This window comes from Carassius carassius, chromosome 11 (assembly GCF_963082965.1).
Source record: "Carassius carassius chromosome 11, fCarCar2.1, whole genome shotgun sequence".
Lineage (NCBI taxonomy): Eukaryota > Metazoa > Chordata > Actinopteri > Cypriniformes > Cyprinidae > Carassius > Carassius carassius.
This window is the reverse complement of record NC_081765.1, coordinates 29464356-29482208: the sequence shown is the minus strand read 5'-3', so window position 1 is coordinate 29482208 and position 17853 is coordinate 29464356. Positions and strand designations below refer to the sequence as shown.

Genomic DNA, 17853 nt, shown 5'->3' with positions numbered 1-17853 from the left:
TTTTATTTAATGGATATTGATTAAAGTAGTTTTATAGAAACATATTGCATAAATAAATGTCTTAAATACCTAAATATATGCATAATCAAAATATAAAGCCAAGCTGTAAACTAAAGGTGGAAACCCTTTAAAAAATGTCTAAAATATTTAATACATTTACTTAAACAAATCACTATCACAAGAAACAGTATATTGCATGCTTGAATGCTGCTTGTTTTTTTTTTTTTTGCAAAAGAAAATGACTCGTTTGATCAAGCAAATGCCTCTCAATCATAACTGTGCAACACTCAACATTTGAGTAAAAGTTTGACTAAAATTTGAGGCTATATTGTAAAAGAAAAAAAAAGAAAAGAAAAGGAAGGTGTCTGACAATTGATTTAAGCTTTTGGTCATCATCAGTTCACAATTTAGCCTTGAAAAGATTAATGTCAAGCTTTGATATTGCATAAGCATTGCTTATATTAATGCAACCACTTGCAGTGTCATTGCATAAAAGCAGTAATCCATGAAATTCAATTCTATGATTCTACCATGGTCAAAGGCAACAGAACAACTCATGCCTGTAGTAAAACTCATAAGAGATGGTTTTTTGTTGATTACGGTTTAATTAAGGCAGGAAGTGCATTAAAATACACACAGAAAGCTGAACATTTTGCAGTGATTGACATGAACTAGAAAACACTGCTGCATCAAACTCACCCTGCTGAGTGAGTGTACCACTAGAGACACGAGAGCGAGAGGGAGAGAGAGAGAGAGAGAGAGAGCGAGAGAGAGAGAGAGAGAGAGAGCGAGAGAGAGAGAGAGAGAGAGAGAGAGAGAGAGCAAAAAGATGCTGACAAAACCCAAAGAGATAAGGGAGGGGGGAAAATACCAAAAATAAACAATCTCAGTAAGGCTGATGACAACCACTAAATAAACAGGAACCTTCTGCTTATCCACAATGCACCTCATTGCACTTGACATTGTTTTGGTATTCCGGTTTCATTACTGAGCCACGTTCAAAATCTGAGTGCACTCATTGAAATGAGACCCTGATGACAAACAGGACAGTCAAAACACAAGAGCTTTACTGGGTACAAAAGAGTATAATTTCAAACTAAACAAAAAAAGATTTTGTTTCCTTTCCCCAAAACACGATGCAACCTGTAAATCACAGATATTCTGCACCTCAGGTAACTCTGGAATTAAAGAATGAGGGCAGAGACTTCTTTTAAAGCAATAGATTTCCTGGGATGTTATGGTTCATACAGAACGATGTTTTTTATTAGACACAAGACTTTAATTCAAACATTGACACTTCTCCTTTACAAATCTGACTTGTTTTAGACTCCGAAGATGTAAATATAAAAATAATTTTAAATAACCAATTTATTTAGTTTTTGTGTTGCTTTTTTAGCTCAAATTACTACTAAAGCCACTCAAATTACAAATGTCAGGGCCAGTCCAGCTACTGCACACATTAGTGTAAAAATAATAATAATAATTACGCCTCCATCAAAAACACCTTTGTCTCTTTAACTAAAAGGTGGGGCTTTAATTCCTACAAACACCACATACTGATTACTGATTTTGCTATTCATTTTTCAGTGAGGGGTCCTTCTCCTCCTGACACTGCCTCATATGCACCAACCACTGCATCACAGAAAAAAACTGGGTCACATTAAAATATTCCCACTAAGAGAACGACGTGTTAAAAAAAAAACACCCAACCAAACATCAAAACGTGTCAGGAGTGCAGTTAACAACCTCTATTTTCCAGCCATTTCATTGTTTTGTCATCAGCCGATTCCAGGACCACCTGTCTCAGACACTTTTCTCTCCAGAATTAAGTTGTGAGGTAACAAGGGTGGCATACAGCTGTGGAACTCCATACATCATCACAAATGAGAGACGAGGGAATCATAACTGGTATTTACAGCAACTCTTGGTAGCAGTTTTGTAATTGAGACGATCACTGCAAAAAGTCAACTGAATTTCAAATGATTTCAGGACGTCATCAACCTCTGCCCTGAAGTAGAGATCATGCAGAGGAAGGGGACAGAGGGAGAAACGGTGGGGGTACTGACTCATCCATCAAACACACACACACAAAAAAGAGCTGTGAGCAGTCATGACAGAAATAAAGAGTAAGAAGATCACAGTTCGTTTGAGGACTCTGCTAACTAGGGCTTGGAAATCATGAGTTTAGCAAGCTCACAATCTGAACTGAACGTGATGAGAAACTTATTGCTGCAAAAGAAGAGACAATACTCTACCATTCAAACGTTTGGGGTCAATAAGAGAGTGACACATTATTTGATCAGAAGTGACAGTAAAAGACATTTCTGTTATAAAAGACTTCCATTTCAAATAAATTCTGTTCTTTTGCACTTTATTCATTTCAAAGAATCCTGAAAAGAATGTATTGCAGTTTCCTCAAATATATTAAACCGTTTTTAAAATTGATAATAATAAATGTTCCTTTAGCAGCAAATTAGAATGATTTTTGAAGGATCATGTGACACTGAAGACTTGAGTAATGATGCTAAAAATTCAGCTTAAAAAAAAATTTTTTACATTCCTAAATTTATTAAAACTGAAAACGGGCATTTAAAATTGTAATAATAATAATAATAATAATAATAAATAACGGAAGTGTAGCATGCATTTCCAAATATACAAGGCACTGCATTTATACCCAAAACAGAAGCAGCAAGAAGCATTTAGGCTCTTTTTTTCTAAAATAAACTGGACATGAAAGATGTAATATATATATATATGTGTGTGTGTGTGTGTGTGTGTGTGTGTGTGTGTGTGTGTGTGTGTGTGTGTGTGTGTGTGTGTGTCAGAAATAAAGTGTGTTATATTTCAAATTTATATAAAATATAAGAGAACCGATATTACCCGGGCAAACAATACAACAGGGAAAAGAATCTAAATAAAATTAAAATACATTTATAATAACAAAATGTATATTTATAATTATATAATTAATTCAAGTTTACATAAAATGATAAATATTTTTTTCTTCTCTTTCTTTAATTATATATATTTTTATCATTATATATAATGATATTTGGCATTTTAAATTGGCATTTAAAATTGTAATAATAATAATGAATATATATATATATATATATATATATATATTATTATTATTATTATATAAATATAATATTATTATTATTATTATTATTATTACAATTTTAAATGCCCGTTTTCAGTTTAAATAAATTTAGGAATGTAAAAAATTTTTTTAAAGCTGAACAAGCACGACCACTGTAGTCTGATTCATGCACAAATGATGAATTCATAATCCATAAATCAATTCTTTTCAATAGAGTGGTCAAAAATACTCTCAAACTTGTGAGTTATCAAGTGTACTTCAGCCTTCATAACTGCTGACTGGTTGTTCATGTGTCAACATGTAGTTAATTAAAATGGGGGACAAATGCAATACGTTAGCAAAAAAAAATCTTTGGTCTACTATACACTTAATACACAGACTTACAATGACAATTTTCTTATTTCTCACTGGCATGATAGTTCTTGAAGAAAGCTACACTGTTTTATTTGTGAACAAAATATTAAGTTCACCAAGAACCAACTGGTTTATATAAACATGGACTCAAAAGAACAACATCTTCATGAATAAGATATTACTTATCTCAGGAAAATCCCAGAGAACTTGCGTTTTTATTTTGTACAGAAGAATGATTTAAATTTTACTCAGTTTCTCAACCAAACCTATTGTTTGGATTCAAAAGACTCTGAATACAGCAAATGGGTCATAGCAATTTAGCGACTTTGATGGTGTTTTTATGTCATTTTGAACATAATATCATATCATTTGGAAACACACACATCAGTGAACATCCCTTTAATATTCCCATTCCTAACTGCTGTTTCCATTCACATGAAAGAGTTAAGCCTATATTCATGCTTTTTGTCTGTATATAATCCTCTTGTTTGAAAAGTAAAGATGTATAACAGCCTTTTCAGTTCAAACATCCAAAAACAGCCTCAGGTGAGCATGATAGTCAGCATCCACATGACGGCGACTTTGATCAATTATTCATTAAATTAATTCCTGAAAGCCAATCCACCGACCCACATAATTAGGGTGATGTCTACAGCACTCTCTCTCATAGTCACAACAGAGGCTGAAAGCCAAGAACATCAGAGCCTGTGCGGCATTACATGGCGCTGGATTGTTTGTGGATAAAACAAACGATTTCTCCCATCATTTAGCAAAGAAACACCCCATCATGTACTTACAGGCAATAATTGCTGCATCGTTACTGCAGTTACCCATATGCGCAAGAAAATACAGTGCATCTGTAATCCCGCATTACTACACTTCTGCAATTTCTGAGACAAATAAAAGCAGACAGCAGTCAGACACAGTGTACACACTATGACACAATCTTCACTGCAAGCCAGAGGAGCCTGTGATGAAGTTTCCATACGCATCTGACAATGTGGTGGGAGACGGAGGATGCAGGGAATGCATCGTCAGCCAATCGCTGAGTGGCAAAAAAATGCTCGTTTCAGCCTTATGTGTCAACGAACACTGGCGGAAACAACAGGACAGGCGAGAGAAAGGCAGTAAATCTTGGTGCGGTATGCGTTGAATGAGCATGTCTTTGATTCTTAAATTGGTGACAACATGGACAGCAAACAATCATTTGTAAGGCTAATCAAGAGGCCACAAGGAATGTTGCAGCAGAAAAAAGGTTAATTGAAGCATGAGAGCATTTGGAACCATTTAAAAAAGGTCGTAAACAGAATATAGTATGTTGCCAGGTTGTCATGTCAAGTGCTTTGGCAACAGTTTCCTAACAGCCAACTTCAACTGCTTCATAAAGTTAAAACTAAAAGAATTCAAAGCGTGTACATCAGTACCTCCACAGAAAGAGTGTGTAACAGTATATTGCACCTCTCCAAAAATCTAACAGCTTCTACGCGGACCGCAAGCGCTGTGATTGGTCTGTAAGAATCCCTCCCTCTGTATGTACTTGAGTTTTATGTGCTTATGTTCACTTTAATATTTTAATGTTACATCTAATATAAAATAAAGCAAAGCAAAGAACAAGTTTCTTATGTATTATACTACACAGCATTATAAATCAGTAGTTGTCCGCGACAAACATTGTTAATCTGCCATGGTATAAGACACAGAAGTGTAAATGAAAACTGGCGCATAGCCTACGGCGTACGTCCGACATGTATAAATCAGCCTTAACAAGTTCGTAATCTGAATTGGGTGTGTTAACTAAGCAAGACATGCAAAATATGTGCGCAAGGACTGGAATTGGTAAACACTGGGCTACATCATGTGTCATTTATCAGCGAGAAAACTTTAAAAGTACTACAAAACCAGGAAGGAAGAATGGGTTGTTGATGTTTGTCTTCCATTCCCGCTCTGTCTGCACATTGTGTGTGAAAACGCTGATGATCTATCCTGTTTGTGCAAACAGAGGTGAACAGAGGTATCCCAAATATAAAGGCCTGCATAATGAGCTGCATAATGAGCCGTTCTGTCAGCTGTGTCACTGAGAGGGGAAGAGTTATAAGAAAGAATGTGAGGACAAAATAAATGTATATAATTTTATGTTTGTAGTTTATTTAGAATATATTTAATTATCCCACAAAATAATTTAATATCCACTTGTGAGTGCAGTTATACAGTTTATTAGGAACAATCAAAGCTGATTTTTTTTGCATCATTACTCCAGTCACACAATCCTGCAGAAATCCTTTTAACGATCTGATTTTCTACAAAAAAAAAAAAAAAAAACATTTATTGTTGTTATTATTATCATTATTAGTATTATTATTAATGTTGAAAAGAGCTGATAATATTTTTTCAGGTTTTTTGGGGGGGATAAATTGAAAGAACAGCATTGTTTGTTACATTTTGTTAGAGTTACATTTATTTGTTACATTTATATTATTTACATCAAGCTTTTGAATAGTAGTGTATATTGTTATTGAAACTTCATAATGTTTCACTTGAGTATACATTTAGTCATTAGTTATAGTTTTGAAACTAGTCAAATGTTTACACGTTATGTGAAAACTAGTACAAGTATATACATAAATAAAAAGAGACTCGTGTTTATGATCTCTGCTGAATAAAGTGCTTCATTCTCTTTTCTGAGGAAATCCAAATCTCAAATCCTCAACCACATCACATCTTTTTGGGGTGAATTATGTCTTATTCCTCTCATCGCGAAGCAAACAGTAAAATAAAATATCTTGAAGAACAGTCTGGCTGCGCTGTCTTCTGTTGTGTGGGCGTATTCAAGCCGAGTGCTTCAGTTTGAATCTGAATAGCGCGTTCAGCGCGGGGGCGTGGTCACATTAGAAGATAATGAAGGGAGACGTGAAAAATGGACATCGCGTTGTTTTCATATGGATTACTTTATCACAGAATATTTGCTTTCGGCAGCACTTGCAGTTTAAAAGTAAACATTTCAGGCTTTCTATAGATGTATCTCTAATGTCTCTTTGTTGAGTTACAGTTCATTTTAATGACGCGTTTCTAAATGTAGATCACTGCAGAGAAAGGCTTCAGACAGCACACCTTGTTTGTCATCTTTATTTTATGAATGCACAAAGTTTTGTTGTTATGTCTGTATACAAAAAAATTAGACCCTCTACAGATTCAATTGATGTATTGCTCTTATCTGTACGATCAAAACTGAAAGAGTAATTTAAGTTCATTTCGGCGTTATCAGGATAAAATGCCTCATAATGCGTATACGCGTAAATCGACTTCAGAGGGTTAAAAAAAACTTTCAACCAGCATAACAATAAAATGTTTCTGAAGATGATCACCTGTTGTACATTTAAATTTCATTTGATGTTTGAAAATTTTTAATAAAAGCATCCTTTTTTATACCAAACATACACCCCACCAGTTCAACACGTACCATTTTTTATTAAATTAATACTTTTATTTAGCAAGGATGCATTAAAATAATCAAATGCAGCCATGGTGAGCATAAGAGACTTTTTTATAACTATACGTTAGGATATGAAAATGAATTAATCTGCTACACTTTAGCAAACTGAAGGGATCTCCGAATATGATGGAGATCCACCGTGCTGTTACAGAGATATGGCCATTCAAAATTTCAATGGTTTTTTCCATAGACTGCTTTAAACCGTTTCATCCAGGTCACCAGTAGCAAACAATGGAGCGCACTCTGCTTTCACTTCAATAAGGAGGTCTCTTGTTCAGGCAGCATTCAAGCGTTGTCTTATTCGACCGTAAGTGCCTTGTGAAGTGGACTTCACATGAAATTCCGCCATGATTCCAGTTTTCAAAGGGAACGTACACGTTACATTCAAAGGGCATTAAACTGCGCAAAACGTGAATTTATATTGTATTTATTTACAGAGGTATATTATGTCTAGGGCTGTAGCTATCGAATATTTTAGTAATCGAGTATTCTACCAAAAATTTCATCGATTAATCGAGTAATCGGATAAAATGTGTTTTTTCTTAATTAAAGTGCAATATTAATTATGCAAGAGAAAATAAGACTCCTGGGTCTCTTAAAATGAAGTTTACTTTTTTAGAATTTTTTTTTTTTTTTTAAATGCATAGAATGCAATGCATACATCAAAAATAAACATTTAATTATTACCCATTGTTTCTCTGCCTGTACTTGTACTGTGAACAATCAAATGCTCATGAAGTTACTGTCAGAGCTAGGGGTGTGCACGGATAGTCGAACATTCGAATATTCCTTCTGCTCTAATTATTCGATAAATAAAAATGATATTCGAATTAAAAAAAAAAAAAAAAAAACAAGTTCACAATAAAACCTAATTTGGTCACTTTCTGTGATTCTCCACGGCATATTTGAAGATGTATGCAAGCAAAAAATAATTTATGAATGAATAAGGGGCCGTTCACATATTCTCCTTCTCCAAAGCGCTCAGGCAGAAGCGCTGCTGAGGCGTCTGCCGTTGCGAAGCAACAGTGACGGGCTCTCTCCATGATGTCGCGGAAATTTCAGCAAAGGATAAATGGATTTGCAGCACAAAAAAAAATCGCTTGCAGTAGCTCTGCTACTAAATTTATGATCAGCTGTTCCTTCATCTTGGCTGAGCTTTCAACGTTGTTACGGGAAAGAATGAAGCTGAATGTTTAGTTCTTGTCACATGACCTGCGGTGCGCTTGCAGCATTCTGAAAAGTTGAGATGTTTTTAAATCAAATGCTTTGCGGACGCGCCTGGAAAAACGGGTGGGTCGCACCGCATGCGCATCGCGACCGCGTCGCTTCCATTATGAGCGCGCATACCTCCCGCCTACATTGGAAATAACGAACTTGAGCGCACAAAAGACGCGATATGTGAACGGCCCATAAGAACTGCGGTCTTCTACAGTACTTCAAATATGCCGTGGAGAATCACAGAAAGTGACCGAATTCAAGAACATTGTTGCGGCATCTCTCAAGCAACGAATAAACACCGCTAACTTGGAGAATGCAGTGAAAACTCCTCTTCTCGCGTCTGCCCTAGACCCTTGGCACAAACATCTCAGGTTTTCTCGATGAAAACATGAGAGAAGTAAGAAAAAAAAACTTTTTTGAACATTATCACATCATTTCCCTTGATGTGAGTGGTGCGGATGCAGCCGCCAACGATAAAGCAGATGCAATGCCCACTCGTCGGAGAAGGCTGAGCCAGTTTTTCAGCGATGATTACAGAGAGTCCAGCCGAGATGAGTGGGAACAGTTCTTGCTGGAGCCATGTATTCCACCAGATGAGGATCCCATTCAGTGGTGAAACGAAAACACGAAGCGCTTCACAAAACTTATTCGTTTAGCACACCGTTATTTGTGAGTCCCGCCAACGTCTGTGTCGTCAGAGCGCGTTTTCTCCGCGGCCGGCCTTATTGTTAACAGACTAAGGAGCCGACTTTCCCCCGATCATGTTTACATGCCCGTATTTCTTAACAAGAACATGTAAAACAATAGAAAAAAAAGCAAAAAAGATTTGCTGACAGTTTAAAAGTTTCAAAGTTAAGTGTAGGCTACGTTCTACAATAGCCTAATCGCTGCAGGCTGCTTTACGTTTTTTCTTTGTTCACTTTTTTTTCACTTTTTATTTTGCTTTTAATCTGTACTTTTGTTTTATTTATCTAACTATTGTTAAAGGTTTTCAACTACAAAGCACGATGTGTAGCCTAATGTTCAAGCTTATTGTGTGTAAGCTTGTTCAAAATGACGGAAACAATAAATGTTGCTGAAAAATAACGTCTGTCTCATTAAACTTTATTTAAATAAACGAATATTCGAATATTCGTTTTTTGTGAGCTCAAATATTCGAATGTGATATTTGCAGAAAACGCCCATCCCTAGTCAGAGCAGTTCTGGAGATGTTGTTCATGTGTTCACGTCCTTATTTAGTGAGACAGCAGACGCTGAAATTACCAGAGCGTCACGCGCGCTTCAGTGTGTGTAAATAAACGGAGACGCGCTTCTGCAGCATTCATTAACAGAGACATGCAGAACATGCAGGATTCATATTTAAATGAACTGTTCCGGCTTAATATTTACAGATATTAGTCCATATCGTGATTTGATGTAAGTGCAATGACCTATTTTCGATTAATTCATTGAAAATTTGGCAAATTCCATGCCATTCCGCGTTAAACTGTAAAATCCATTTTTATGACTGGATTCTGCGATTCCCTCCGCGTTTTCTGCATCGCGGAAATCATAGGGCCCTAGTTGTGGTATGCCAGCTCTATCTTGCAATGGACACACACCACGACGTTCTCTTTACGTTTGCCCGCGCCCTCAAATCAAAACACTGCTGACTCCGTGTGTCTCTTTCCGCTTTGAGGGTGAAGTAAACGTGTTGCTTTAAAATAAATTAAAAAAGGCTTTGAGGCAGAGGAATTTACCTCAATCATTTTTTGTAATCGAGTTACTCGAGGAATCGTTTCAGCCCTAATTATGTCACACTTCTCTAGTAAGTTTCAGCTGTGTGTGAAGACAGACGAGTGCAAATCCATGAATGAATTTTCCCAAGTGAACTAGATATCAGCCTTTTTACTCCCTAATATCGGTATCGCCCCCCCCCCCCCCAAAAAAAAAACATATCGGTAGGGCTCTTATTCAGAGAGCATTCATCTGATTCAAACCAGTAATTCATACGTTTACAATTCATTCAGATTAATTGATGGACAAGAATCAGCTCACAGTAAGTTGCTCATGAATAGAACAATCAATCAATCAATCAAATAAAAATATATAATATAAAAATGAAATATTTTAACAAATTCGCTACAATTGGGAATCAGAACTTGAGTAAAATATTGGGCATTGACCACAACGGTAAAAGAAAATTTCATTAAACTTGAGAAAAATGATATATTGAATACAAAAATTTTAAGATCATTATTAATCCAAGTAACTCGGGGTGAGATATCTGCTGTTTCCATCTGCAGAACGAAACTGCAAAATACACTTCTTCTTCAGTAATCAGCTTGATGACACTAATCTAAATAACATGTACAATTAACTATAAACTGTTTTCTTTAGTGGTTAAAACAATTCCACATTACAAAACTAGCACTATGCTAACGAAAAAAAAAGGCAGTTTTTTTCCCCAGAAGCACTTAAATCCATGTGTATTATTCATGGATCTTTCATTCCATCTAATATTCAAGTCTTCTTCAATCATGACTTATTGAAAAAGCAACGGAGCACATGACTTGGTTGCCATTTCACTGTACTGAAAACAAAAGTGCTGAATTATTTTGAAATGCACTGCGCTGACAGAAGCTTTCACCAGTGCTAGTATAGCCTCTCTCAAAAGCCCACCGATCACGCAATAGCCACGTTTCAGAAACCCTAAAGATCAAACCTGCAGTCAAAGTGATGATAATCAAGCTGAACTGCTAAAGGCCTGGCAACTGCATCTCAGAATTAGGCTATGGCTCACAGTGGCCTTGATCTCAAAATCTGCCTCAAAAACACACAAATCAAACAGAGAAACCATATCAAAGCTGAAATGGGTATCTTTAATCACTCTTGGGTGCCTCCGTACAAGCAGACCATTCTCCTGGGCACAGCATCAGATGTCCAGGTACATTCCTTACTGGTGCTTACTGCGAAGTAAGTACAAGCCAAGTGCAAGCCAAGACACATGTCTGTACTAACGATGACGGATGGCAAACAATGGCGAATGATCTACTTTTAAAATAGGAACAAGTCCCAACAACATTATAGTGTTTATATGAAAAGAATTGAATAATTGTATGACTTTAGATGACTGATATATATATAATGTCTGTCTGTCTGTGTGTGCGAGTGTGTGCTCTCGTTTTTGTGACATATCAGGACACAACTCTGTATAATGACATGGGTATGACACAGGTATTACAAGAAGAGGGTGACTTATGAGGACATAACCCATGTCCCCATTTTTCGAAAGGCTTATAAATCATACAGAATGAGTTTTTTTGAGAAAGTAAAAATGCACAAAGTTTCCTGTGAGGGTTAGGGTTAGGTGTAGGGTTGGTGTAGGGCCACAGAATATACAGTTTGTACAGTATAAAAACCATTATGCCAATGGGATGTCCCCACTTTTCACAAAAACTAACGTTTGTGTGTGTGTGTGTGTGTGTGTGTGTGTGTGTGTGTGTGTGTGTGTGTGTGTGTACGCGCGTGCATGTGTGTGTATATTTATATATATATATATATATATATATATATATATATATATATATATATATATATATATATATATATACATATACATATATAAAATCCCACAATTATTCAATATTTTTTATGTATACCTTTTTTTATATAATCCTTTATAGAAAAAATAAAAAAAAAAATTTATAAAAAATAAAATGTATATATATATACTTTTTTTTTTGGCCACAAGCTGCAGCATTGGTGAAAAGTTTCTAGAATAAACTGAAGCGAGCATTTAGACATTCATTGACTATAAATGTGAATGATACACAATCATGTTAAATGCTCCTTATTAGGGTGAGTGTTGTGCTTGTGGTCAAACATCAGGACAGTAAGAGGGCAAACCTTGAGCATTGGTAATGTCCTACTAGAGGGTTCTGAGATGTCATGTGACGCGCTTCATAGATTCAGACATGGTCGTATGTCATTCCCCCTCTTCACTAATGGTTGATTCCTTTTGTTCAAGAAGTCATGAAACGGGTTACAAATTGCATGCAGGCCGTTCCCCAGCCCTTCTATGTGCAGCTGATGTGATTGGTGTACTTTCTTAAGGCCTTGTACTTGTTCTAAAATGAATTACACAACCGTGGCTTCAGCATACAAACTTATTCAGCATGAGTAATCGCTGCAAACCTGCAGGTTCTGCGCCGCCCAGATTTTGTGACGAGGAGATGGGGCGGCAATGATGTGCCCTCTGGGAAGCTTTCAGGATGTACCAGCCATGTTAGCCTTGGTTTCATCACCAGGCCCATGACAAAAACCCTGCATCCCGCTCCTCCATTTTCACTGACCATGCTGCTGCCCAATTAATCAGCCTAAAGAAGGGCCAATACTTCCAGTCCAATAAATCTACTCTTAAAACTTTACTAACCAGCTTTAACAAAACTCTGCGTAACACTTTTCCAAATATTAACACAGAACAAAGCAAAAAAAAAACACATGAGAGAAAAAGCGAGAAACCTCAACAGTGAGGCTGAATTTAACAGCAAAATACAGAGACCATCAAACAGAATAGCATTTGGTCATGTAAAGGCTTTGGTGATTAGGCCAAACCAACCCAAAGATGAAAAAAAAAAAGAAAAAGTTCTTACTACTTGATATTGTTTCTGTTTATTTAATTGTATTAAATATTAATATTAGGAATAGAAATAGGAATATTGGTAATTTATTATGGAGAACAGCAGTGCCACTGCAAATATATTTATATATTTTTCGAAGTTGTAAACAACAACAATATTACTGGCGTGCATTAAGAAAACACTGTTTCAGTCTTCTTACTTAAACAGGTAATGCTTAATTCAGTTATTTGTAATTAAAGTAATTCTTTCTAATATCTTAAAAGCAATTTCTTAGTGGTAATAGTTTCAAATCTTACACCAGATTTTTTTCCACCTCTCTCTCACAGTGTGCACTACTGCAGATCCCTAGTGACTACATATCAGCTAAACAACTTCTAGTGCTATGCAAATCACAACAAACAGAACAACCAAAAATATCTTTATCAGTATACTAAAGACCATTAACAAGTCCAGATGCAATTTAGCAACTCTTTGGGGATATGTTATCAATATATCAGAAACACAGCCTCAACTCACTAGCCCTTTCTTAAGATTTCAGCAACATTTCCACTATGTATTGTTTTCCTCCTCCATATTCGCCACTTGAAATATCCTTATATATTTGGAGCATTAATTATGCAGATATTATGAGCACATGGCTCACATGGGGTAGAGTAAGGACAAGATTAGGGCTGCGGCTTTCTTACTGAGACTAACAAAGCTCCATTGTGCTCATTATTTACGTGCAGCACACCATACAGTAACTTACTGTATTTACTGTTGCTGCTTATTCAGTATTCCCTCTGGACTAACAAGTAGTGCTGGTAGTTTCCACCTGACTTGCTGTCCAAGATGTGCTGTACATCAAGTACTGTACAAGGGGAACAGTCCCAAATATAGGCTTCTTGCACACAGGGCTGGCCAACATAACAAACATGAATTATATATATAAATATAAATATAAATTAAATATATATTTCTATAAAGAAACACACATACAGTATTTATTTTTTAAATATTTACACACACACACATAATATATAAACAATCGATTTCTTTTCTTAAATGTATACATGCATGTGTTTGTATTTTTATATAAATACTAAATATACACAGTAGACACATATATACATATATATTATGTGAACAAACACTTATTTTGGATTAATTGTTTGACAGCACTAATATATATATATATAAAGAATTTAAGTAATTGCATTTTGCACATAGTACAATTTTCAAATATTGATTTAGAAAATATATTTATTTATATTTATTTACAAAAAGAATTATATATATGTTTGATTGAATAATGATTTCTTGGTTTAAAAACAAAAAAAGAGAGCAAAAACATATATAAATACAGGGATCCAACGTAAAACATAAAATTATATATAAAATACTTAAATAAAAAAAGTAACATATATTGTCCTGCCCTACTTCACTACAGACCCGTGTCACTTCCTGCATATTTATTTAGACCAGTGAACTAATTGTAGTCAATTGACTCGAGATGGAATTCAATCTGACATGTGTGCTGAACAAAGTGCCACAGAGAAGAACAAATGGGCTACACAGCTAAGCCTAACCTTCAACTTTGAATTTGACATCAAATGAGACACCCAATACACAATGGCACTTTTTGTGTGCCCTGTGGCCAAACTCGTCCCGGTCTGACCAATACAGATCGTGGCACAGGAATCTCTCCACGTCACAGTAAATGAGCTGGTTGAAAACGTATTAACTGATGCACTGCTCATGTAGACAATGCCATGACCCTAAAACAAGCTGCTAACAAGGATGCAGTGATGCCATGTGACGGATTCACACTTCTTAAACAACCAGGGTGGCCGACAGGCCAAACATAAGCAGCACCTCGCTGAGTAGGAGATTTTCAGAGTTTATGTATAAATACTCAAACAGCATGTGCTGAATTCAGTTTAACATACAAATAGTTAGCAGCTAATCAAATAGCAATGCTCTCAAACTTCATTTCCACATAATCTGTTCATAATGTCTTTTCACATCTGACTAGCGCAAGCTGAGTCATTATTATGAGACAAATATGAGCTTTGAGTCTTCAGGGTATATCTGACTAAGGAGATATAAGCAGTAAGTGATTGGTTGTCTCTGAGTGAATCATGCACTATGCTCTGCTGAGGACAGCAGCCCGTCATCGGGTCACCTCACGGCTACTCTGAGGTTGGACGGTTAATGGCTGCTCGTGATTCATGATTTTGTATTATTTTAATTTTTAGCATTAGTTACATGAGGAAAAAGTTGGAGTCAGGGATAAACTGAAAATCAATGCATTTCAGAACACACCTTCTAACAGATGAGATACGATCATTAAAGCACAACTACTGTCTTTGATGACTTGCTTGGTGCCCTTCGTGAAAAAACATGACCAAAATAGGAAGAAAAATACAACAAACACTTAAAGATGGGCAAGTGCATAAAACAGGCAAATGCCTCAGAAGAGAAGGCTAAAGCATCCATGTAATTGGCTGATCACGCTGAAAAATAGAGCTATGCACACCTATGATAACAGGTCCACTGTTAGCCTGAATGCAACAAACTGGTAAAAATGGACGGACTAATTACAAAGGCAACAAATCACAAATTCAGAAATCATAACTTGTGGTCACATCCAAATCAAAATGAACCTGAAATGACTTAAAACAAAACGATCTGTGTGTGAACTGAGTTTCAAAGTGAAAAGACATTCAGCCAAGTATGGTGACCCATACTCAGAATTTGTGCTCTGCATTTAACCCATCCGAAATGCACACACACAGAGCAGTGAACACACACACACTGTGAGCACACACCCGGAGCAGTGGGCAGCCATTTATGCTGCGGCGCCCAGGGAGCAGTTGGGGGTTCAATGCCTTGCTCAAGGGCACCTAAGTCGTGGTAGTGAAGGTGGAGAGAGAACTGTACATGCACTCCCCCCACCCACAATTCCTGCCAGCCCGGGACTCGAACTCACAACCTTTCGATTGGGAGTCCAACTCTCTAACCATTTGGCCACGACTTCCCCAAACACTAAAGACACTAAAGCTGCACCTGCTGTCACAATCAATATACACTTGTGCTGTTTACAGAGCATTTGATGTTTAAAAAGGTGACTTTTAATAAAAGCAATACAAATATTAATAAAACAAAAAATACAGTAGTATATTGTTATTGAGGCTAAATATTATAATATTAAAATATTCAACACTGTTTACTCTACAAAGCAAGCACTCAAAGATGGTTGGGTAAGGTAAATAAGACTACAGTACTAATATTACATTTATATATATATATATATATATATATATATATATATATATATATATATATATACACACACACACACACACACATATATACATACACATATAGCTATATATACACACATATACACAAATATACATACACACACACAAACACACACAATTAAAATATATGCATTTTTTGACAGATTTGACAGCGGTCACTTTGCATCTTCAATGGCTGCCACGGATGGACTGAAAAGACGGTGGCTATTAATAATAACAGCCATACAACATTATGTGTTAATAAGATAAAGAATATATTTGCGTTACTTTGTTATAGTGGCCTTCGCGTCTTTAATGAACGGACAGAGCAGCTTTGATGTTTCAAAAGCCGTTTAAAAAAGTCAAACAATGACTGGGTAGATGATGACAGAACTATCTTTGCAATGCAAAGGTATGCACATGTATGCATAAGGTGCATTTAGACGTGTGAATGAATGGGCGATTTCCGCCAGACCGCCTTCACACAAACACGAAGTTGCAACAAAAAGAAGTTGCATTCTAGATGCACTTGACTAAAACCATCGCCTAGGACTCGTGTTTTTTGATCAAGTAAAATTTCTGCACACAGCCTGGGTAAGCGCGGTTTTTCCGCTATCTGGCTCTACACCGTGCACATTTCTATTGTGGACTGTGGAGCTGCATTATGACATGCTCGCCTGCTCCGCTTCCGATCAGAGCTGCGGCGATGCGTCGCGTTCATTAATACAGCTTCACACTACACGCGCGCTCCCGTTCAGCACTAAACACCATAATGCGCACCTACAAGCAGCGGGGGCGGGTTAAAATTACTATAGGACAGTTCTGCTTCTATCCCTGTCAAATAACCAGACGAACAACTTGCGTCTGGATCTGAGGAGCTTCTGCATAAAAATAAATAAATAAAACGTTTGCGTTACATAAACATAACAGGAACACGCAAAATATCCCGCGTCTAAAAATAACACAAGAGTGGAGATAAGTCAGTACTCACGGGTATGAATGCGGCGATCAGCACCTCAATGCAGATTCAAAGGACCCCCGTTTTCGCCATTGAAATAAAGTTGAGAGCGCACCTCTAATCTCGATGGTGATCCGGGGAACGGAGTGCATCTGTTTGATCTCACGAGCGGCCTAGAATACGGTAGCGCCCGTCTGTAGCGCGCAACGTGGTTAAAGAAACACACTGTGATTGGCTGAAGGAGTGATGGGGACCGCCCATAATCTGTCTGTCAGTGCAGGAGGCCGAACCCATGATCCGATTCTGATTGGCGGAGGACACCAAAGCGAAACAGATTGGCTGTAAACGCAACGGATGGTTACATTTGTGAGATAAAAATGCAAATTTGTTGTTTTTAATTAATTATGTCTGTAAACGACAGTGTGATGATGATCAGTTGGCTTGGCTGCAGCTATCACAGGGTTGCAGTCTACTAAAATATTTATGTTAGTTTTATACAAAGTTAACTTTGTGACCAGTTTAGTGATTCTTGAGACATGCAAAATATATATGTCCCTTAACTTTCCCTTAACTCACCCTTAATAACTAATGCGTGACCAATTGTAACTTAAATGTTCCAGGCTTCCAATATGGTTTGCTTCCACTTATATAAAAACAGTCCTTTATGCTGCTTAATATTGCAAACTATTATATTATTTTAATGTGTTCTCATACTCATAAACACACTGGTTTGTGGTGCTAATAGTTTTCATGTTTATTGCACTTTGTTATTCTTATAGTTCTAGTATCGCACATTGAAGAAAATTGCTTCATCCTGAAGC

At 36.5% G+C, this 17853-nt stretch overlaps 1 protein-coding gene across 1 annotated transcript in view; it reads right to left on the bottom strand.

The window, feature by feature from the left end:
* adarb1b (adenosine deaminase RNA specific B1b) overlaps positions 1 to 17228 on the bottom strand; it is a 139487-nt gene extending 122259 nt beyond the window's left edge. Inside the window, exon 1 of the mRNA XM_059562484.1 lies at positions 17066 to 17228. The gene's annotated coding sequence lies outside the window, so the exon portion shown is untranslated. The remainder of the gene's footprint in view (positions 1 to 17065) is intronic.
* Between the last annotated feature and the right edge of the window lie 625 nt (positions 17229 to 17853).